Source organism: Maylandia zebra, unplaced genomic scaffold, assembly GCF_041146795.1.
Source record: "Maylandia zebra isolate NMK-2024a unplaced genomic scaffold, Mzebra_GT3a scaffold03, whole genome shotgun sequence".
Taxonomy (NCBI): domain Eukaryota; kingdom Metazoa; phylum Chordata; class Actinopteri; order Cichliformes; family Cichlidae; genus Maylandia; species Maylandia zebra.
The window spans coordinates 3,691,482-3,715,527 of NW_027490033.1; the positions used below are offsets into that span (position 1 = coordinate 3,691,482).

General features: G+C 40.9%; 1 long non-coding RNA gene and 2 other non-coding genes across 3 annotated transcripts; 1 reads left to right on the forward strand and 2 right to left on the reverse strand.

The window, feature by feature from the left end:
* Positions 1-7,015: 7,015 nt before the first annotated feature.
* LOC143415739 (uncharacterized) lies at positions 7,016-9,868 on the reverse strand. Its single transcript, XR_013096163.1, has 3 exons — positions 9,800-9,868; positions 9,362-9,496; positions 7,016-8,047 (listed from the first exon to the last, which is right to left on the reverse strand). It is a non-coding gene; the product is annotated as an uncharacterized LOC143415739 (long non-coding RNA).
* An 11,152-nt stretch (positions 9,869-21,020) lies between these two features.
* On the reverse strand, positions 21,021-21,139 carry LOC143415808 (5S ribosomal RNA). Its single transcript, XR_013096248.1, has one exon. It is a non-coding gene; the product is annotated as a 5S ribosomal RNA (ribosomal RNA).
* A 356-nt stretch (positions 21,140-21,495) lies between these two features.
* On the forward strand, positions 21,496-21,614 carry LOC112431108 (5S ribosomal RNA). The gene has a single exon (XR_013096247.1). It is a non-coding gene; the product is annotated as a 5S ribosomal RNA (ribosomal RNA).
* The last annotated feature ends 2,432 nt before the right edge of the window (positions 21,615-24,046 follow it).

Sequence of the window (24,046 nt, forward strand, 5' to 3'; positions counted from 1 at the left end):
CCAGGAAAAGAACTGTGGAGCTCCATAAGTGTGGCTCAATTTTGAATACAGTTTGGTGCCATTTGCAATTAAGAAATACAGATAGTTTCTCTCTTTACTCTCAAAGTTAACAAATATGTTTTTTATATTTATCAATCTAAAAAAATAAACATTTAGTCTGATTTGATGTTACAATTAAAAAGTGTTTGTGTTTTTATCTGAAGAGTTTGTAAATATCTGGTTTCAACTGTATATTTGATGATGTTGGTGTTTGGCTTGATTGTCAGCACAAAGAGGGAGAGAGAGGGAGGGAGAGAGAGGGAGGGAGAGAGAGAGAGAGAGAGAGGGAGAGAGAGGAGCAGAGAGGGAGAGAGAGGAGCAGAGAGGGAGAGAGAGAATGACGACAGAACAGAGATGGAACAAGAGCAGGTGAGACACATGTTAGTCAAATGGTTGTTTGCCAAAACTCATCAGAACATGTATCTAGTACCTAGTGTTTCTTTTTAGATACCATTTGTTACTTTTCAAATTCTATATTTATTAAGTTATGCAGGCTTGTTTGCACAACAAGGCTAAATAATTATATAAACCTTTCTCAATCTAAATATTGTACTTTGGTAGAATTAAAAAATAAGTGTAGTGCAGGTCTATGATGATTTTTAGTGCTACTATCATCTAGTTCTGATTCTGGTTCTGTCTTGGTTACTGTTGTAGTCCTGTTTTAATTCCGGATCAGTTCTGGGTCTGGTTGAATTGGGGTTTAGTCCTCGTGTCTTGATACAGGCCCGACTTTGTTCTGCCTTGCTGCTTAATTAAAAAACTAGTTTAAGGTGTCCTGCATATGTATATAGAATAGCATCTGGCTGCAGTTTAAAGACTTTTTTTGTCTCGGTCTTGGTCTCGTCTCAACTTGGTCTCGGTCTTGGTCTCGATACCCTCTGGTCTTGGTCTTGGTCTCGATACCCTCTGGTCTTGGTCTTGTCTTGGTCTCGGATTAGGCGGTCTTGACTACAAGTCTAGCATACAGCAAATACAGAACATGTGACTTTAAAGCATCCAGCAAAGTGATAACTGTCCTCTGCCCACTAAGTAGTGACTCTACAAAAGATTATTTTCAATATCATCTTTATATTATATTTAGTTATTCTCCAGCGCAACAATGTAAGGAGCTCTGTGATTGGTTAGGAAAGGACAGACTGGCCACCTGGATTTTTCTTCACTGCACATTGATCCATAGCTTTGCTCTGTAAAGGCTAACAAAGTGCTTTTGCTTTACAAAGACATTCAGCGTCGGTATTCACTCTTTTAAAATGCCACTGAACACTGGAGTGAAATGGAGCCCTGATCCTCAGAGTTTTATTGTTGCTAACATTTCTTATAGATAGCACAGATAGTGCCCCACTGCAGTAATCACTCATGTCTAGATATTCCTGTCAAAAAGGAGTTTTTCCTCCCCACTGTTGCATAGCAAACCTAGCAAACACAAACTATTGTATAAAACGATCTAATTTAAACGAACAATCATATTGAAGCTTCAGACAGCCGTCATATGACAGTGAAACACTGCCATCTGCTGGACTCCAATAACAAAGACGCTGCTTTGACGGGTGAGGGAGTTTCAACAAGTCTGCAACGACTCAAGCATCAAACTACAGAACTATTGTAGCGGACATGGTGCTCTAATGACTGCTTCATTAACGCAGGTCAGAAAGGATCAAACATATCAATAAATTGTGAAATACAAAAAATTACTGTTTCACTGCACACACAAACCTTCTCTTATTAGCACAACACTGCCCAGGCCTCAGAGTGTATTCCATATAGACTATTAAACCTTAGCATGTTATTTTAATGTCTTACAGGTAAAACAGCCAAAAAGTAAAGTTAACTGTAATTTAAAATATTCAGCTGCAAAAATGCTTTTAGCAAATAATTTTTTATGACTGCTGCTAAAATTCAATACTAGATTTTTGCTGGTCTGATTAAAAGGTTAAATGTAGAAGTTTTGGGATAATATATTAATACTTCCAAAACAATAAAGTTGTTGTAGAGAATCTATGTTCATTATTGTTGCTCATCATGGAAAGACAAAGACATTACACCCTCCTACTCTCTGCACACAGTGGTCTGAGGGATCTTCCAGGATCGGGGATTTTATTTATTTTGTTCTTTTTCGGTCTTACTGGTTAGTAGGTGGTGATTTTCTACCTGTTGATCTCACATTTGGAACATGATTTGCTCTGGAGCAGATTAGGTTCAAAGCATGAGTTGACCTGGCATTATGTCTTGGATTACAAAAAAATCCCACATTAAATCTTGAAGTTAACCGGATAAGACAGCGTTGTGTTTCACAGTAAAGGCCTCAGAGAGTTGTTGCTAACCAAATTCCATCTTGTATGGCCACTCAGCATCTTATGATGTTTTGTAACCTGCCACTACAAAGAAGCAGTGAAACAGTTTCTGTTTTAGCGCACATACACTGTGTGCTGAACAGTATAAGGGCAATAAAGTGATGGTACAGAAATCTGCATCTGGTCAGAAGGAAAAGCACGCACACTTGGAAGACTTGGCCAGATTTTTACAAAATTATTGGCTGACAGTGGACAGATGAAAGGATGTGGATGGTCACACCCTCGTGCAGTAAAGACGGCGTTCGGTTCATTGAATACACAAAACCAAACACACAAAAGACACAATAAGACAGCTGATCAGTTTGCTTCACTGACTCATCTTTTTTTTTTTTTTTTTGCCTGTCCCGTTTGGATCTTTAGCCATCAGAATTGTTGTCTGAAGGCCAAGAAAGATGCCAAGCGGCTTTACTTTACCAATTGGATCATCACGGTCTTGCGTTTGGGCCATTTGATTGACCTTTATTATAATTATATATTTATTTGATTTGATTTTTGGTTGTTACAGATGGGACAGACATGACTGGGGGATAGGACAGGGAGAAAGAATGAAAGAAAGAGAGGGGGAGAAAAAAAAATAGAGGGGAGAAGAGACGGTGAGAAAGGGGGGAAGAAAAAAAGAAAAACAAACAAAACACCTGGATCACCTGTATGGAGATAAGAAAAAACAGAAGAGAAAACAAACAAGAAAGAGCAACATAATAAATATAGCACCATCACAATAAAACAGCTAACAGTAGATAACAGTAGATACCAAATATTAGATGTTATGTTACAGCACGCAAGATCGACAGCGCACAATGTGCTTTCAGGCAGCAGCCAAGAAAGGTGTAGTTTGTGTCTGTGAACACCTGTGTGCACACCTGTGTACACACCTGTGTGGATCAGCACGCTTGTATTCAAAAGGTTTCTCCATGTAACGATCTGCTAGGGAGTGTGGGGAGCCATAGCCCCGTCCCCCAGGGCATGAAGCAGGTATGGAGGAGATCCAGGCCCCAGACATCCAGAGGCCCCAGAGTACGAGGACCCGAGGAGGACCACCAGGGGGCCAACGTGCCACCCTCCTGGGAAGAGCTGAGGAGAGCCCCAAACGAGAGGTCACCCAGCAGCCACGGAGCAGAGGCCAGAGGGGGTTGCAGTGATGTGCCCGCGGGCTCTGCCAGCAGCCAGCTGTGCCAGAGAAGACCGGGTATCAGGCCGAGAGGCCTGAGGGCACCCGACCCCCCGTAAGGGGCCTAGCTGGGCCACAGGTGCCAGGCCCCGCCAATCGGCCACCAGGAGTGAGTCGGTAAATACATGAGCGCCCCGCCCCAGACACCAAAACGAATAACAATAATGGATTGCATTTATATAGAGTTTTTCTAGGCACCCAAAGCGCTTTACAATTCCACTATTCATTCACTCTCACATTCATAAGACTGGTGGAGGCAAGCTACAGTTGTAGCCACAGCTGCCCTGGGGCAGACTGACAGAAGCGAGGCTTCCCAAATCCCTGAGCCACAGTCGCCCCCAGAACCACCAACACACCAACACCAGCCACCGGCAGGGAGCGTGCCGAGGGGGGAGAGGTCTCCACACCTCGGAGAGCCCGAGATGTCCCCAGAGAGGTGGAGTCTTACACCCAAGCTCCCCCGCTGACCCCAGTAGGCACCCCCACACTCTGGAACCCACCGGGGCAAGAGGGCCCAGGCCCATCCGGACCGGGACCCACAGCAGCAGCACCACCCGGCCCCACAGAGTCCGGGACAGCCCACCCGACCCCACTGCAGAGAAAAATGCACCCACCCCGTCATCCAATCTTCTCCCAGACTACACAAGACAATAGACACCCAGGTTGAGTCATTCTCCACCTCTCCAATATCTTTCCCCCACCTGCAGAGTCTGCTCCTGTAGAGAGGAGACCTCCTGCAAAGATGTAACAGCCTCCCCACCAGTTAGAGAGCCCTCCATTCAGGCCGATGCACCAGAGGTCCCCCGCTCCGGGGCTGAGCCCCCATGCACCACCCCGGCGACACAACAACCAGGACCCAAGGCCCCAAGGCCCAGCCAGAGCCCCAGCCTGGGGGCGGAGCACCCCCAGACCCCCAAGCCTCCACGCCCATCCCGGACCCACCCAGGGGCAGCCAGGCTACCAGGCCAGTAACCAACGTCCACCAGCACAGACCCTCCCCCATCTCCGCTGTAAGCAGCCACAAGGAAAACACCATCTAAGAGCCACCAGAGCCCCTTACCAGGTCATGGCCACAGGGAAAACGTCCCTAGGGAATCCCTAGATGCCCTAAGGCCGTCCCGACCCCCATATCAACCACAATAGCGAAGGCAGAACTAAACCATGACCCCCCACCCCCACTAGGTGATGAAGCCAATCAAAGTAGTCCAGAGGGATTGATCAAATGTGATGGCAGAGGCTGTATCAAGACTAATGTGATCTATTAGATGGTTTTTATATTGGTTAGAATTAAGATTATTTTTATTTTTCCAGTTAATGAGGACCATTTTCTTGGCAATGCATAGGGCCGTAAAAACAACGTGGGCTGTGTTTATTTCTGTAGTGACCTCATCCAAGTTGCCCAGCAAGCATACTAAAGGGGAGGCTGGAATGTTACATTTCAGACACTTTGATAAGTCGTCACATATCTTGCGCCAAAACTTCTGAACTGGTGGACAGAACCAAAGAGCGTGGATATAATTGTCCGGTGTATTTGCTGTGCAGTGTGAGCAGTTGTTGGAAGACGTATAGCCGATCTTGAACATCCTATGACCAGTATAGTGCACTCTGTGTAATATTTTGTATTGTATTAATGGCAAACTGGGATTTCTGATCCATTGAAAGGTTTTTAAGCATATCTGAGACCAAAGGATTTGGTCTAAGCTGATTGATAAATCTGCTTCCCATTTTGCAATCGGAAGGGATATTGATTCATCTACTTTAGAAAGTGTGCTGTATATTTTAGACAATAATTTTGGGGGGGGGGGGGTTAGATTAAAAAATTGTACCACACTTGGTGGTGTTTGTAATTCAGCTTCACTGGAATTAAATTTCTTTTTTTTTACTATGGATTTAATTTGTTGATATTCCAAAAGTATTTTCTTGTTGATCCCATATTGTGTAACTAGTCTGTCAAATAAAATAAAGTCTGTTCCTTCCAATATATGTTCCAAGTTTTTAATTCCTTTATAACTCCAAACTGGAAAGTTTATCATGTTATTGTTTTGTAATATGTCCGGATAGTTCCAGATAGGTGTACGTTTGCATGGGATTAATGAAGACGCCGTCAATTTTAGAAACTCCCACCATGCTGTCAGAGAAGAGCTGATATTGATGCTTTTAAAGCATTCATGTCGTTTGATGTTTGAGCTGATAAATGGTAGGTCTGAAATCTCTAGGTTATTACATAGTGCCTGTTCTACATCTATCCAGGTTTCATCTAAGAAGATGTGTTTAAACCATCTAGAGATGAACTGAAGCCTGTTGGCTAAAAAGTAGTGATTAAAGTTAGGCAGATCTAATCCTCCTTTATCCTTGGTCCTTTGTAGTGTTTTTAAGCTGATACGTGGGGATTTATCTTTCCAAAGGAATTTAGAAATATACGAGTCTAGAGATCTGAACCAATCTTGTGATGGCTTATTTAGGATCATTGAAAATAAATAGTTTATTTTTGGCAAGACCATCATTTTTATAGCGGCGACCCTTCCCATGAGTGATATGGGTAGAGAAATCCATCTAGCCAGGTCGCCTTCTACTGTCTTTAAAAGTGGGATGTGGTTTAATTTAGTTAATTCTGCAAGCTCGGGAGAGATATTACTAACTCATCTACACAAGTCGTGTTGTAGAAGGTACAGTATTTATTGTTGTATTTATTATGTACCAGCTCAGGTAGTATAAAGAAAAATGACGTGTAACCAGATGGTTTTTTTAGTAACTTTTTTTATTGCTCAAACACAAGAAACATGCTTTGAAATTGCTGGGCAGCACACAGCCCTGGAATGCTGCTAAAAACAAAGAAAGAAATTAAAAAGTGGCTAACGCGTGTTCAGGTTGTTTACTAAGCTCCAAAAGAAATGACAGAGTCAAAGGTAAAAAGACAAAAAAGTGACAGTCTTCCTCCTGCTGTGACTGACAGAGAAACTGTCACGGTCCTGGGTCTCCTGACCCAGCGTTTTTAGTTCTTTGTGATTTTTGTATTATTGTACTTGTGTGTGATTTATTCTATGGCTTCTAGTTTTGATCCCTTGCCCTTCATGTCTCTCTGTGTCCCCTCTGTTCTGTGTAATTGTGTGTCTTTGCATGTTTGAGTTTCTTGTTTTCTGTCACTCTGCATTGTGCATTATGTTCTCATGGTTGGTTTTTTGTTACTCTCTCTAGTCTAGTCTCTTGTGTTCCCAGCTGAGTATTTCCCTGTGTATTTTGGTTCTTAGACCTCTGCCTTATGGTTTATGTCTCTGTATTTCTTAGTTGCTGTCTCCACTGTGTCAAGTTCGCGTCTCTGTGTGATACTTCCTGTTTTACTTTGATGGTCCATGTCTCATGTGAATGCGTCCTGCTTTGCTTGTCTCGTCAGTCCTGATTTCTCCCAGCTGTGCCCTCCTTCTGTGTCTCATTCCCCTCGTTACTTCCCAGTGTATTTAAACCCTGTGTTTCTCTGAGTCAGTGTCGCGTCGTCCCTCATGCTGTGTGGATCTCCCTGTGTGTCTCTCTGTGAGTTTTCCAAGTTCCCAGTTTAGATTAGTTTGTATGTTTTTTCCCTGCCAGCAAATAAAGCTGAGTTTTGAGTTCACCTCCCTGAGTCTGTGAGTCCTGCACTTTGGGTCCAACTCCTGCCTGCCGCACAGCGATTCATGACAGAAACAGCTCATGTGTGTTCAGTGAAATGTGTGTGATCATGAGACTAGTCATTGACATCCCCCAGACTGTAAAAGTATCACAGAAACACAGTCACCTTTGGCACTGCGTCACAAGCCAGCCATGGCTGATGACAGAATCACTGAACAAGTGGCAGCATGTTACTGTTACGACATGTTAATGCTTTGGACCACAAACTCAAAGCAACACGAGCTTCAGGAATCGTTCGATGTTCTGTGATTACTTTGCAGTTTTAGAGAGATTCAAATTCATTGTGTGTTTAGCTACAGGTTAACAGTCTTCACAGCTAAGTTTTGCTTCCACCAAAGAGAAAAGAAAAAATAATATTAGGGGCTTTCCTGAACATACTTAACACTAGTTGTTAGCCGTCTAAGACCAGAATGTCTCTTGCAAAGTGTACAGGTAAATTATTTTCACAATCAACTGCAACATATCTGTTAGTGAGGAGATTACCAGTATACTGGCATCTGGGTTTTCTGGCTCCCACATTCCTTAGTTCACACTTAACAACTTTGAACATCTTGTGACTTTTTGTCATTTGAAGTGTTTCATCAAATTTTCCCTCAACACAAATGTTTTTGATCTCACTTGGATTATCAAGGATGAACGTGTTGGTATCTTTACAGCTGTTGTCAACATTGTAGATCTGTTTCCTTCTTATAACCGTATCACAATCCTTTGCAGTCATCTTGGCGTTTATGTGCTGTCTTCTAAACTGGCCATAGCGGGTTTCTTCAAGCGTTGAACTCTCAGAGGCAATGAGCAGCAAACAGATAAACAGGATCCTCATTATTACCTGGTGAAGAAAAAACAGAAACAATATTCTGATTGAGAATTTTATCCAGAAAAAGCACAAATTATTGCAACAAATATGTAATAAATTTGAGTCTACATGCTAACTTGTGGTTCCTAAAGTAGAATGGGAAGTGATAGGTTTGTAGCATAAACCACAGTTTACTACACAGCAAAAATCAAGACACAAGTAGGCAAAGTTCTTTGTGTTACTCATGCATGAGGGAGACCTGCCTGGAGCCAAGTGTCTCTCTGAAGAGGAGTGAACGCACCCCCCTCTTCATGCTACACAGAGTTGTTACAGACCTCCTAGGATGAGACATTCTTTCAATCTACAAATGAATATATACTTCTAAGCATATATAAATATATATTTCTAAGCATAAATGACAATCCAACAATACAAATCTAACAGGAAGCAGAGGCTTCAACTATCACCCAGCCCTCTCCTGTTGAGCCTGCTCCTATTCTGGCTTCAAGCCCAGCAAGAAGCGTCGGATCAGCTGCTGAATGATTGCTTAGTTACTTTGCTTTTGTCTTTGGGTGCTCAGGGACTTCTCATACACTCCTTCCCCTTCATTCATATTCTACTGTTACATACACTATGTTGCCAAAAGATTCTGTTCCTCTGCTTTCACACACACATATAAACTTGAATTACATCCTATTTTTAATCCATATGATGTCGACCTCCCTGTAAATGCTTTCCACAGCGTTTAGGAGTGTATGGGGAATTTATGAGGTCAGCCACTGATCTCACACATTAACTTGCAGTCTCTGCTCTATTTATGAGCAGTTCTTTCAGGTTGAGATCAGGACTCTGTGCCGGCCAAACTCGCTCATCCATGTCTTTATGGATCTTGTTTTGTGCACTGGTGTGCAGTGACGTTGGAACAGGAAGGGGCCATCCCCAAACTGTTCCCACAGACTATGGAGCATGAACGTATCATAAGTGTTTTGGTGTGTAGAAGCATTAAGAGTATCTTTTACTGGAACTAAGGGGCCGAGTCTTAAATTGCTGTTGAATCTAAATGTCTTATAGTGAGACACATTAGAATTTTGATTTTGTCTTTTCACAAACTGATCGCCAGCCAGAAATCTTTACATCACACAATGAAACAATTTGCAAGAACTTAAACGTCGACTCGGACATGAAATCATCATAAATGTAAACGCTGGAAGCTTTCCTCACATCTCCTCGTGTATTGTGGCTTGGTCTGTAATAACAAATCTGCACTGCACATCTGAAAACGAATAAAACTCAACTCAAGAACCTCACGACCTTTGCTGCACTAAAAGGCATCCAGCATGAGATTACCTTATTTTTGCTTCACTGATGAGTGAATGAGTGGTTGTTGGTTGGTTGGTTGGTTGGTTGGTTGGTTGGTTGGTTAACCTGCAGCGGTTCAGGCACAAGTGGGTCGTGTGGAGCAGCAGGTGAAAGGCTCTGAAGCTGGCGAAAGATTACAATAAATCAAATACATGACTGAATAGGCAACATCTGATAGTCAGTGTGAATGAAAATGAAAGATTATCTAACATAAAGACTGGTCTCAAACTGTACATGCATGTAGCTTATGCAGGATTTGTGTGCTCACAGAACCCAGATAATGTCAGCATGTTTTTAAGCCCGTGTCTGGATTGTAAAAGTAGGTAAAGTGTGGCAGGAGCGAGGGTTGTTATACTTCCTTGGAGGTGTAGAACATGAGCCTGTTGAGAATTAAATATTTTTATTGCACAAACAAAACATTCTTACCAAATGAGGAGCGAAGACTCGAGATGAGCAGAGTGTAGCTGAGACACGCTGTTACGTTCAAGTCAGTCAAACTGGAACAAAGAACACTTGGTTCTTGTCACTTTCATTTTTATACATTTCAGCAGCACCGCCTTATGTAATCATTTAAATTATCACCTACATCACCAGTGCACCAGTTCTAAGAAAATGTACCACTTCTCTGTTTGTGTTTCAGAAACTTAATGCAACATGACCACAGCATCACGCAAATGTAGTTTGTCACTCATAGCTGGCTTTTCTACTGTTTTACGAAAAAAAAAGTTTTCTTGCATATTTGCAGGCCAAACAATCAGGTTGAACGATCAGGCTTGACGCCTCCACTTCTACCTGTTCGTGTTTCCAAAGTAGAATCACTGTGGCGATCGCTTTAAAGGCTGGCTTTCATTGTTACATTGTGTTCATACCTAAATACTAAGAGAAAGTTCATATGTGTGTCCTCATTAGGACCGGGATTTGTGTTGGTGTGTGGGACTGTTTCCTAAGGTTTATACTGTTACTGGTTATAATGTGACAATGTGTTTCAGCTATTTTACAGAGTAACACAAAAGTAGAATAAAATAGAATAATCCTTTAATTGTCCCACAAGGGGAAATTTGGTTGTAACAGCAGCCAAAAAGACACATATACAAACAAACAGGACACAGGACACAGAACAGAAACATACACAATTTTTCTTACATATTTACATTAAGGACAATGGTTACTATAAACAGAGAGTACTGTACAGTTATTAAATTAAATAAAAATAATTACAGGTAAGAGGCAAACCAGGTTGTAGTGCGAATTGGTTAATTAACTAACTTATTGCAGTTACAGCATTGATGTAAACATCTATGTTTGTTGGGAGCAGTTCTGATTGTACAGTCTGACAGCTGCAGGGAGGAAGGACCTGCGGAAACGCTCCTTCATGCATCTAGGATGCAGCAGTCTCTCACTGAAGGAGCTCTGCAGTTCAGCAACATCTACATGCATGGGGTGGGAGACTCTGTCCATCAGAGATGTTATTTTGGCCAGAGTCCTTCTGTCTCCCACCACCTGCACTGGGTCCAGGGTGCATCCCAGAACAGAGCTGGCCTTCCTGATGAGTTTATCCAACCTCTTCCTCTCAGCTGCCGATAAACTGCTGCTCCAACATACCACACTGTAAAAAATGACAGATGTAATGAGTAAATAATGCATTGCAATACTTTTAAGAACACTGTTCTGTGTAATGCATTACTTTTTTGACTAGGTTCATGTTTCCCCAGTATTGAACTCTATAAGAACGGGTGATGCCTCCAACATGCACAAACATTTGACCCACAGCATGCAATTCATCTGCATGAATGTAATGCCTTTAATATGCTGCTTAGAGATGGTTGTAGATCTCAACGTGGAGCCAGTTACAACCCAATAAGAATCAATAAGAGAATCATATTGATAAGTGATATTGAGAATGCCATCCCTACCTGCTTGTGTGTCACCCTACTTGCTCATAGGGGTTCATATAATTGTTGGGTCTTCTGTTGTCCTTGTATTACTGTAGGGTTTTATCGTACAATATAAAGCACATTTGTGATTTGGTTCTATAAAAATAAAGTTTAATTAAAAATAATATTTTTTCTGCTGTGCCTTGGCTCAGCCAGTTTCTCTTTTTGGTAATAACCTCTCCATCTCTGGAGAAAAACCCTTTCACGTGGTACTAAGTAGGCAGGGGTTTAAGGGTATCCCACAGAAAGCCTGTAAAGATTTGGATAGATGCACCTCTGCTTAGATTATATAGATTAGGTGTTGTTGTACCCCAGTTGCTTGGCACACACACAAAAAGAGGTGAAAAAGGTGAATCTCCAACATGAGCAGAAGAATTTTGCAGGGATCCAATAGCACATACAGTGGTCCCTCACTGTTTCGCTGATTTTTTCTTTTTTGTTGCATTTTTTATTTATTTTTTTAAGTGCATTGTATTCTGCGTCCTGACTGGCTGTAGACAATTAGACCATTGTCAATCAATCTCGTGTTGTGTCTCCTGTACAGTACAGAATGCGTTCAGCTGGTCAAATTTACATAAAGCTTCGATCGCTAGCAGTGTGACTCTGACGTGCTGTACTGTATGTTTGTAAGTTTTCTCCCCAACAAACACAACAATGTCGACAAAACATCGTCACCGGCGGGTGCCTTTGGTTTCCTTCTATAACACTGGACTTATTTTTCTACAAGACTTTGAGAGTGTTCAAACAAGAGAGAAAAGTGTGAAAATGTTCATGCCTGCCTGGGAAAAGTGTATAAAGTGTGTAGTGAGGGGTTTTACAGCCTTAAAACATCTATAATAATTGTAAAAAATAAAGTTGGCTACTTCATGGATTTCATCTATCAGTGACTCCTGCGATAAACGAGGGACCACTGTATATGGTCATTAATCACACCAGCACTCAAACCACTTTCTGAAACAGCAAGACTCTAATAATTTTCTTATCAGAGACATTACTCACTCTTAAATAAGCAAGCCTTGATACGTGCTTCATAAAAAACGTACTGGATTTCTCCACAAATGTTCAGTATGTCCCATCATTATTTATTTTCCTGTGTGCAGATCCCGTGGAGAAAACAATGTTGTGGTGAGCTGTTCAGGATTAATTCTAAAGTGTGTGAAGTGTGAAGTGGTTTGGATCTGTCAATGCCCTGTGGAATATCGCTCGCTATCATAATGAACAATAAGCTCATTTTTAACTTTGTTTCTTGAAAGGATATATTTTGCAAACTCTTGAGTCATGAGTTCTGTAGCTGCGTCTTTGGCTCAGTGAATTTGAATATCTTACTTTCACAGCTGTCTGTTGCTTATCTCTGCTCAGATATAGCATTCTCATTTCTGGTTTTTTAATCAGTATAAAATGGTTTGTAAGGAACTTACAAAGCAGTTTCACCACTGAGCACCATATATGGTTAGTCTTTCTTTTACAGGCATTTATCAGAAATGCATCATCACTACCAGTATGAAGACAATGACTGCAGCGCTATTTGATCAGAATATGTTGTCTTTATATTGCTTGTTTTATGCTAGCATCTTCTTGCAATTGGGGCCTTCATTTGTTTCTCTATTTGGCTCCAGGAAGGAAACTATAAAATACTACAAGGTCAAATATCAACCATGGCTTTCGCTCTAGCATCCACATCACATAGACTATCTAGTCTTTTTATGCGGTACATGATCCCAGTTGTAGCAGAGTAACAAGCACATTACACATTTTAAGATTACTTTGATGCTTTTTTTCTGATTTTGAAGTTTTCTCAGGTGTATGTTCAGGACAATTACTGGAAGCCACATTTCCTTACCCTTACCTCTAATGAATCTCTGTAGCCAATAAAGGCCCAAATACAGCTGCCCTCAGTTCTTATAACATACCAAAAGTTTGTCATGGCCTGAGGCATCTCATAGTAACGTGAAAGGTATCTTTCCGCATCCTTATGAGATGCTCCAGATTCCCATTTGAAAACAACCGAACGCTGCTCGCAGCAGTAACACACACTTGGAGCAGAGGCTCCTAACATTAACTCTATCCATAACTTTAACCTTAACCCTATCAGGTAGTGTTTTTCAAAGCGATTCATGATCAGAACAATAAACACATTTACACATACCGATGATTTGTCACATAGCATCGTTACCTGTTGGGATGAGAAAATTCCCACCTAGATTGAGTGAGATGAAATAGAAATCGGCTCTCCTCTAACTGACTTTATAGAAATAATTACATAAGCTGCATTTATAACTGTTATTAAATAACAGCAGCACACGAGAACTAAAGTGTAATCCCAGCACATTTCGCTTCGCTTGCACTGATTCTTTAGAGATGACGACCGTGGTGGGTAATTAAGGGCAAACAATATACAAGTGGCGTGAAAAATGGAGGCTGCATTACCTTTCCAAAGCTTCCTTTCCCGATGGCCCGCAGTATCTGGAAGTGGTCAAAGTTTACTGTGGAGAAAATGAGAAGCAGTTAGTGAGAACGTGTCAGTTTGAGCTGAGCTATAAAACAGGGAACATGACATGTACAGCACTGTGCAAAAGTCTTGAGCCATCCCTCATTTGCTTCCAGGGATCCGGACTTCCCTGTAATCTTTAAAGTGGTATTAAGGAATAGCTCTCCAGGCTTTTTAAAGTGTTTCTGATTTTTAATCCAGGGCTTGTATTTGACCACTTTTTGTCTGTTAAGACCCTTCACACTAATCTCTGAAACATTCAAACATAAACAGACACCTAAGTCACGGAAAGGACCACAAAACTTAACAAAGAACCAATTTTAAATTGTATCTGTACACATTTACCTGCAGCGTACTGCAAAAAAACAAAAGCCCACATCATTTGTTCTCACTTCTTTAGTTGAAGAATGCAGTTAATAACACCGTTAACACAGACTGACCTGGCAAAACACGAAAAAATAAGGGGGTGGTTCAAGACTTTTGCTCGGTACTGTATGACAAATGCAAATGTGCACTTCACAATGTATCGCTGCACTTCGGCAGTACTGTGCAGATTAAATGTTTTTTCCTTCCCGATGCATGTGAAAGGTTAAGACTTACATCTCCAAATGTACTGGAACTGATTTGAACCAGAGGACTCAGCCACACTGTTACTATGTACTGCATAAACACGTTTACCGATGAAGGTAAAGCAGACGCTGTCCTGACTGTGTGGCTAAATTTTGTGCTGAAAGCATCAAATCAATTGAATATGATTAACTTGCTATGAGAGGTTTTTACTCCAAGTGTGACTTTTTCTGGCTTCATACACCTTTCAGGGTCAAATTCAAGCACTTTGTAAGCACGTTTAATGTCCATTTTCAACATTTTCCAGCACATTACCATAAAAAGGATGCATATTTCACTTCGCATCACCTGAGTAAGACCACGTGAAAGGCCAAATGAATAAGTCTTCTCATCAGATATTGATGCTTCTTTCTTATGTGACACAAAAAACAGGAGGAGACAGATCTTTGCTTGTGTTGTTTTTTAAGTTCATTCATTCAAAACTAACTGTAAGACGCTTAACTACATTGCAGTCTGTGTTATTGTTGTAGACCTAATTATCACCTTTAAAGTGTTTGTGCTAATAACATCATGTAGAGTAAGACAGGCATAGAGAACAGCACTGACTGGGAGAGGCTTTGAACACATGACATACTCAGATCAATTCAACACTTTAGACTTTAAAAATGCACAAGCGTCTTTCAAAAACCCATTTATTTAATCTATCATCATTGATATTATTATGTACAGTTAGAATGTACTGTTCATCTCCCTTAAATAAACAGGCAGCCTTAAAGTGTGAAATAGTCACTTGTCTACTGTCTCAGTGGCTGATAGTGCCCCACAGGCCTCAATGTCAGCTCGAAGCCATTATGTTTCAATTGTTTAATGATAAACAGATTTTGAATGAAAGCGAGGAAACTTCGCTAGCACAAAAAAGTGCCTATTCTTTCTTCCCATATGGTTCAGTCATATTACCGTCATTTCCCCCTAAGCTGTTCCCAAAGACACCAGGTTAATACTTGAAAAGGCTGCAGCGATACACAAAAATATCATCAATATTCTGTTTACTTGGTGACAACGTCGCTTTTAGCCTTCAATCAGAAAGCCTGACGTTGGCTAGTTAAGCATCGGGCTAACGTTTAACGCTTTCACTTGAGGGAAGTAACTCGTATTACTGCTACTGCTGTGTAATCTTGGTTCAATTCACAGCATATTCTACAAGTTACCCTGCAATAACTAACTGTTAGAATAGCGCCACCGTATTGTATCGCACTGAGTGCACTTCAATCCTTTATCCCGCGAGTTTGCTAGCTAGCAAAATAATAATACCAATTTTAAACAAATAACATGTGTAACGTACACACTCGAGAAAATTATTTACTAGTACTTACGCAACTCCCCCGTTGTGAAAACGTACAAATCCTTCTTGTATTTTTCGTTTTCCAGCAAACACTCATTAAAACGGCCTCCAGGCACATTAGCGCACTCACCCCCGACTGATCAGGGAGGGGGTGGGGGGTCACACATTGAAACAGACTAACGTGCAGAGGTACAGCCCAGGCAGACAAATGTTGCTTTTAGACTTTGCGACTCGTTTTATTTCTCTATCTGATAAGAAAACTATTCAATCAGATAGTTCTTTGTGGTGAATGAAATACGGTTACAGTTTCAAGAAGTTTTAAGCACCAAATCCGAAATCCAAGCACTGCAATATTAAAATCCAATTCAATTTCTTGTTTGCTCCGAAATCTACGACATGACTATATACAGAAAAGCTTGACATGGTATGCAAAAAAAAATTCCGAAGACAATACAAATACAAATACATGAACAAAAAATGTTTTAACTGTCAGTTATGTCATTTTAAAATTTTCCAAAACTAACATTTTCTTTGATTGACTGATATTAAATTGATTAGGGTCAAGTTTAGTGTGAACAATATTACACAAACAAGCACGTGTGTGCGCATGCGCACATATTAGAATCCCTTCGATCGCTTCTCATATGTGCGCATGCGCACATATTAGAATCGCTTCGATCGCTTGTGACGTGGTAACTTTGCTTTGATCCTTTCTGACGTCATAACTTTGCTTTGATCCAAAACCTATAAATAGGAGCGCTCACCTGTTACTTTATGCTTAACGGACGTTGACCTGCAGCAACTAAAACCCTTTTGAGAAGCTTTGAGAGCAATTTACGAGAGAAACCAAAACAAGTTCAGTTTTGTTTCTCACCAATTCACAGCGCAAACAGACACATTACACCATGTCAGCCAACCCAGCCTTCGGCTCAGATGAGCTTGGAATATCTAAAGGGACCATTTTGGGAGATCACCACATGGTGGAGGCTTTCCTTGGAGAAGGAAGCTTTGGTGTTGTAACGAAATGTCGCGATACAAAAAACAACAAAACTGTTGCTGTTAAAGTCAACAAGAGCGACCCTGAAATTCTGCTCCAGGCAAAACTGGAAATTTTCATCCTGGAGCAGCTACGACGCTTGGATCCAGACAGGTGCAACATTGTGGAATGGAACGGCTATTTCCTCGATGGAGAGCGCATTTGCCTGAATTTTGAACTCCTCGACCAAAGCCTGTCAGACTACATAGGGGACCGGAATAACCAAGGTCTCCCAATGAGAGAAATCAGGCCAATTTTGCATCAGCTTGCAAATGCTCTATTCCACCTGGGTTCTGTGGGAATAGTGCATGCTGACCTCAAACCTGTCAACATCATGGTTGTGAACCGCAGTGAGTCTCAAGTCAGAGTCAAACTTATAGACTTTGGCATCGCATGTAACACCTCTGCAGTGATTCCTGGTGACTGTGTGGGGACAATTGGTTATTGTGCACCTGAGATTATGCTTGGCACTCCATATGATGAAGCAATTGACATGTGGTCTCTAGGGCTGGTAGCTGTGGAGCTTGCTACAGGGGTGCCTCTCTATCCTGGGGAAGACGATTATGACGTTTTGAAATTCATAATTGAAACCCAGGGTCAGCTACCAGATCATCTCCTAGAGTCTGGCTTGTACACTGACAGCTATTTCATCGAGGATAACCACAAGGAACAGCGCTGGACATTTAAGACCCCAGAACAATTTCAATACGAGACAGATTATCGATCCAAGGAAACTCGATCGATAAAACTTAAGTGTCTCGATGACCTCGAACAACTGCTGAAAGTTAGGCGAGGACCGGAAAATGGCCAAACATTATTTGTAAGGCTAATCAAAGAAATGTTGGCCTTGGATGCAAATCAGCGCATAACACCCTCGGAGGTTCTGAAGCATCCCTTTTTCCACCTTGGCCTCTCAAGGAGAACCCCCTGCACTGACATGAATAGTACAGGGGGAGAACTCCTTGTGCTCTCTCAGCAGCCTTCAAGCTGGAAAAGTCATGGATCGCAAAAATTCAGCTGCAGTTTCCAAAACTCAGTTGAATTTCCTCAAAAAGGAGACATCAACACCTCAGCCAACCCATCTGCCTCTGAAGATGATCTTCAAATAACAGAAGGGACCATTTTAGGAGATCACCACGTGGTAGAGGCCTTCCTTGGAGAAGGAGGCTTTGGTTTGGTAACCAGATGTCGCGATACAAAAAATAACAAAACTGTTGCTATTAAAGTCAACAAGAGCGACCCTGAAATTCTGCTCCAGGCAAAACTGGAAATTTTCATCCTGGAGCAGCTACGACGCTTGGATCCAGACAGGTGCAACATTGTGGAATGGAACGACTATTTCCTCGATGGACAGCGCATTTGCTTGAATTTCGAACTGCTCGACCAAAGCCTGTGGGACTACATTGGGGACCGGAATAACCGAGGTCTCCCAATGAGAGAACTCAGGCCAATTTTGCATCAGCTTGCAAATGCTCTGTTCCACCTGGGTTCTGTGGGAATAGTGCATGCTGACCTCAAACCTGGAAACATCATGGTTGTGAACCGCAGTGAGTCTCCCGTCAAAGTCAAACTCATAGACTTTGGCCTCGCATGTCCTGCTTCTGCAGTGATTCCTGGTGACCGTGTGGGGACAATTGGTTATTGTGCACCTGAGGTTATGCTTGGCATTCCATACCACGAAGCAATCGACATGTGGTCTCTGGGGCTGGTAGCTGTGGAGCTTGCTACAGGGGTGCCTCTCTATCCTGGGGAAGACGATTATGATGTTTTAAAATTCATAATTGAAACCCAGGGTCAGCTACCAGATCATCTCCTAGAGTCTGGCTTGTACACTGACTGCTACTTCATCGAGGATAACTACAACAAACAGCGCTGGACATTTAAGACCCAAGAACAATTTCAATACGAGACACATTATCGATCTAAAGAAACTCGATATATAAAACTTAAGCGTCTCGATGACCTCGAACAACTGCTAAAGGTTAGGCGAGGACCGGAAAATGGCCAAACATTATTTGTAAGGCTAATCAAAGAAATGTTGGCCTTGGATGCAAATCAGCGCATAACACCCTTGGAGGTTCTGAAGCATCCCTTTTTCCACCCTGGCCTCTCAAGGAGAACCCCCTGCACTGACATGAATAGTACAGGGGGACAAAACCTTGTGCTCTCTCAGCAGCAATCATCGTTTGGGTGGCCAGAATTCTAGGGGAGCTAGAAATTCTTGTGGAAAAAAACCCCAAAACAATAACATCAACAAAAACAACCAATGAATGTGGTCTTAAACTTGGGCACAATTTGGCTTGAAATCCATCAACTAATCTCTCAATATTCAAAGCGGAGCAGCAGACAACTTACCATCACATCAGTCCTTCAATCAGACCTACAACAAACGTCTTCAGTCTCTCACCCCAACCGGTCGCAGCAGATGGCCGCCCCGACCTGAGCCTGGTTCTGCCGGAGGTTTCTTCCTGTAAAAAGGGAGTTTTTCCTTCCCACTGTCGCCAAAGTGCTTGCTCATAGGGGGTCATATGATTGTTGGGTTCTCTGTATGTATTATTGTAGGGTCTACCTTACAATAATACATACAGCCTTGAAGTGACTGGTGATGTGATTTGCTGCTGAATCAATTCGGAACTAATTGGAAATCTGGATATTAATTAAATAAACCTGCTTTGACCATCAATTAATTGTTGTTTGAAATTCTTTATAAATATATAAATATAGTGCCACTCTTCTACTGTTTAAATTGCAACTGTTTCAAACTGACTAATTTATTCATACACTTGAGCATAAACACACGCACAGTAAATGGCCTGTACTTGTACAGCGCTTTACTTAGTCCCCAAGGACCCCAAAGAGCTTTACACTACATTCAGTCATTCACACATTCACACACACATTCACACACTGGTAATGGCAGCTACATTGTAGCCACAGCTGCCCTGGGGCACACTGACAGAACATTGCAGAACCTTCAGCACCTCGTATGAAAAATATTTGACTGTGTGTATGCTTTTAGCGCTGTTTGGATTTGAGAAAATCTAAAATAAATTGAAATTTGTCTTTAGAAATTGTTTTATACATTTCAGTGCTATATTATGCATACAATAGGACATCTATTTAGATTTACATCTTCCACAGAAAAAACTGCACATTACTGAAACTTAGTATACTGGACTTTGTTGTTGTCCCACACAGGTTCAATTTCGAGTGGTAGATGGCTCAGTGCTCAACCAAGATTTTATGATAGTGGGCACAATGAGGTAGATAAGCTGCTTGTAAACAGTACTTTTATGCTCTCTTTTTCCATTTGGATAAGAAAGAAAGAACCAGGAAACAAAGGCAAACAAATAATCTCTGCCTTTATCCCAGATTCACATTATAGGAACAGCTGCTCAATGACCACTGTAGTCTTTGCTTACTGCACTTTTATCTACATCTATGCAAAGTGATCCACTACACCTACTTTTACAGTTAAATCGTTTTATGAGCACTCATGCCATTTTAATCTGAGTTTCTACTCAAATACAATCAGTAAAGAAAAACACAGTCTGTGACGTTTGTTTTGAAGGAAAAGGTATTCCCTGCAAATGTTTATCTGTGTGAGACTATTCAGAAAACAGTAATTTTCAGCTACTGTATAGCTCTGTGTAAATAATCATTCTGTACATTCGATAATCTTTAATCCTACAACTGTTTACAACTTGCATAGTTCCCATTTCTGTATAGCTGTATATCCCAGATTCTGTAAAGTTATTTATTTCATATTCTGTATAGTTTTTCATATTTATATCCTGTTCATATCCTGTACATAGCTTGTACTCACTACAGTCTGTACATACTTATAGTTATAGAATATTCACAACATACTTCATACCGTGTACATTATAACATACCATAATAGACCCATTTCTGTAATATACTCACATATCTATATTATTGCTAATATATATTGTAATATATCTATATCACTAAAGAACTTCTGGATGGATGCAAACTGCATTTCGTTGCCCTGTACCTGTGCATGTGCAATGACAATAAAGTTGAATTCTATTCTATTCTATTCTATTTTGTTTTATAGGTGAGACACTTGGCCTCTTTTTTCCTTGTTCTACGTTTGTCTTTTGTCCGATTACTCTGGAACACAAGATGGAAAACTGATATTCTCATGTTAAAAATATAGAAAAAGGATTTTATCACCCATAAATGTTAACTTCTCATGCCTCTTAGCACAAGCAGGAGCAGAAGCGCCCTCTGCAGTTTGTGTGTGGAAGTGCAAAAGCTTACAGCACCTGGTATTCCCAGGCGGTCTCCCATCCAAGTACTGACCAGGCCCAACCCTGCTTAGCAGCCGAGATCAGACGAGATCGGGCGTGTTCAGGGTGGTATGGCCGTAAGCGAAAGCAAAGCTGTGAAAAAGACCTTTTATTGGTGGCAAATGTCTCACAGTTTGATCTATATTATTGTGCTAAACTTCATATGTTACAGCGACAACATGCAAACCTTCGTTATTAACTGCAGCTTCAAATTGAGCTGCAAAAATGCTTTTCCCGCAGTAACATCACGATAAGAAGACATGTTCGTTGATTACAGCACAGTGTTAAAGTGACAGAGAGCACACGGTGTGTTGGGTCGATTTGGAAGTCCAACATTTTTGTCGTTTGGACATTTTAACTTAAATATAGAAAACAAAAACGTAAGCGTGTATGTGTCATTACAGCATGTATAAAAACGCCGTTTCTGAGCTGACCTTTCGCTTACGGCCATACCACCCTAAACACGCCCGATCTCGTCTGATCTCGGAAGCTAAGCAGGGTCGGGCCTGGTCAGTACTTGGATGGGAGACCGCCTGGGAATACCAGGTGCTGTAAGCTTTTGCACTTCCACACACAAACTGCAGAGGGCGCTACTGTTTAGTAAGAAACTTCATGACCTCTCTTCTAATTTTTTGCTTGTGTACCGTTAAAAAATTAAAACAACAATCATCTCTGCAGCTTATTGGAGACACCTTTGTGATTCTGTTGTAGAGCAGAGCAGAGGCAGACATTTGATACACCCGGGGCTTAGCCCTAAAGGGTAGTATGCATCTGGGACTTGGGGGGTGGGGGGGAAGAAATGACTGAAAGATTAATTGGCTCTGTTTTGAGTTCATATTCATATAGGGAAAAATATATCACATGTGCAGGACACCTTAAAGTAGTTTTTTAATTAAGCAGCAAGGCAGAACAAAGTCGGGGCTGTATCAAGACACGAGGACTAAACCCCAATTCAACCAGACCCAGAACTGATCCGGAATTAAAACAGGACTACAACAGTTCAGAAGCAGGACTACTTAGGATTTAACCAAGACAGAACCAGAATCAGAGCTAGATGATAGTAGCACTAAAAATCATCATAGACCTGCACTACACTTATTTTTTAATTCTACCAAAGTCCACTATTTAGATTGAGAAAAGTTTAGATAATTATTCAGCCTTGTTGTGCAAACAAGCCTGCAAAACTTAATAAATATAGAATTTGAAAAATAACAAACCTAAAAAGAAACACTAGGTACGAGATACATGAGGACCTATGATACGCTGATACTTTTGGTAAACAACCATTTGACTAACATGTGTGTCTCACCTGCTCTTGTTCATCTCTGTTCTGTCCTCTCTCTCTCCCTCTTTGTGCTGACAATCAAACCAAACACCAACATCATCAAATATACAGTTGAAACCAGATATTTACAAACTCTTCAGATAAAAACAAAAACACTTTTTTAATTGTAACATCAAATCAGACTAAATGTTTATTTTTTATGTTGATAAATATAAAAAACATATTTGTTAACTTTAAGAGTAAAGAGAGAAACTGTCTGTATTTCTTAATTGTAAATGGCACCAAATTGTATTCAAACTGAGCCACACTTATGGAGCTCCACAATTCTTTTCCAGGTGTTTTGGTTGACATCTCTTGATTTTCCCATGTCAAAGAAACAGGCTCTGTGTTTTGCCTTATATGCATCCACAGGTGTGCCACCAACCTATCAGAAGCTTCTTCAGCTCAGAATGGAATCGTCTGGAGTTTTCTTATTAATTAACAATAAACTTAGTGTATATGTGCTCCTAAATTTGGTGAAAGTGATAAAAAAGAGACAGCTCTCTCTCTTTAACTAATTCAAAATATATTTCAATATTTATTTATGCAAAACAAAACAAGTTTACTCTAAATTGATGTTGTACAGTAAAAAAATGTTCTTGTGTTTTCCATAAAGTGTATGTAAATATCTGGTTTCAACTGTGAATGTACTGCTGTGTATTGAAATTCCTTTTGTTTTGCATAGAAATATACTGAACAACATACAAAGCATAATATATAAAATAACATCTACCAGAGTTTTTCTTTGAAAGAAGCTCCTTATGTCCATTCTTGTATATCAGTGCATAACTGAAACCGATTTATTTAGCCGTGGAGGGAAACAACTGAAAATATGAAATAAACACACATGTAAGCTAAGACTCTAAAGAAACAGCATTGTTGTTGTTCGGCTTTTCATTTCACCTTTTGTTGATTCACTTGAAGAGCAAGTAACATAATATGGGTCAAGTGATCAGTTTGATATCAATCTTTTGTGATGCACCGTCATATTTACATTATTTGTACAGTACGAATGATTTCCTTTGGAACCTGGTCAAACTTCAGTTCTCTGTCTGCCTCGCTGCGCTTCTCCAACAGCGCACTCGCAGGCAGCAGCTGCCCCGCCCCCTCGCTCAGTGCCTGAGCTGGGATCATACCAATATTAAGGGGAAAAGTTCACAGCAAATGTCTTTAGTGGCAGGAAGGATCGATTCTTCACCAATAGTGAATGACTTTTTAGCCTTAGCAATATGGTTAGCCACCAAGTATGATGCTCTCAGTGCACTTGTATTTGTTGTTGTGGAGGCCCTCAGTAATGGCTTCTGTCCCTGTTGTTCCTGCTTTTTTCTTTTAAACTAGTCCAAAGGCTTGTTTTTTAATGTCTCCAAGTGACGAAGCAGTTTTGAAGGCTTCATTGCCTCATTGGAGAGCTGGTCTCCACATATATTATGCAGAGCGGGCTTGGTGCATGGGAATCACTTGTTGCAATATATCCACTTGTTGTCTGTTAAATGCAGCTTTCTTTTTCTTAGTAGTTGTCATAGACTCTTCTTCTGTCTCCTCACTGGGCCTTTTTTCCTTTGCAAAGAAACCCTCCAAAGACATCTGTTTTTTACTAATTTTGCTAGTTTGTGGGTTTAATATTAACTAATGTATCTTGACATGCGTCAAGAGTCAGTCATAGACT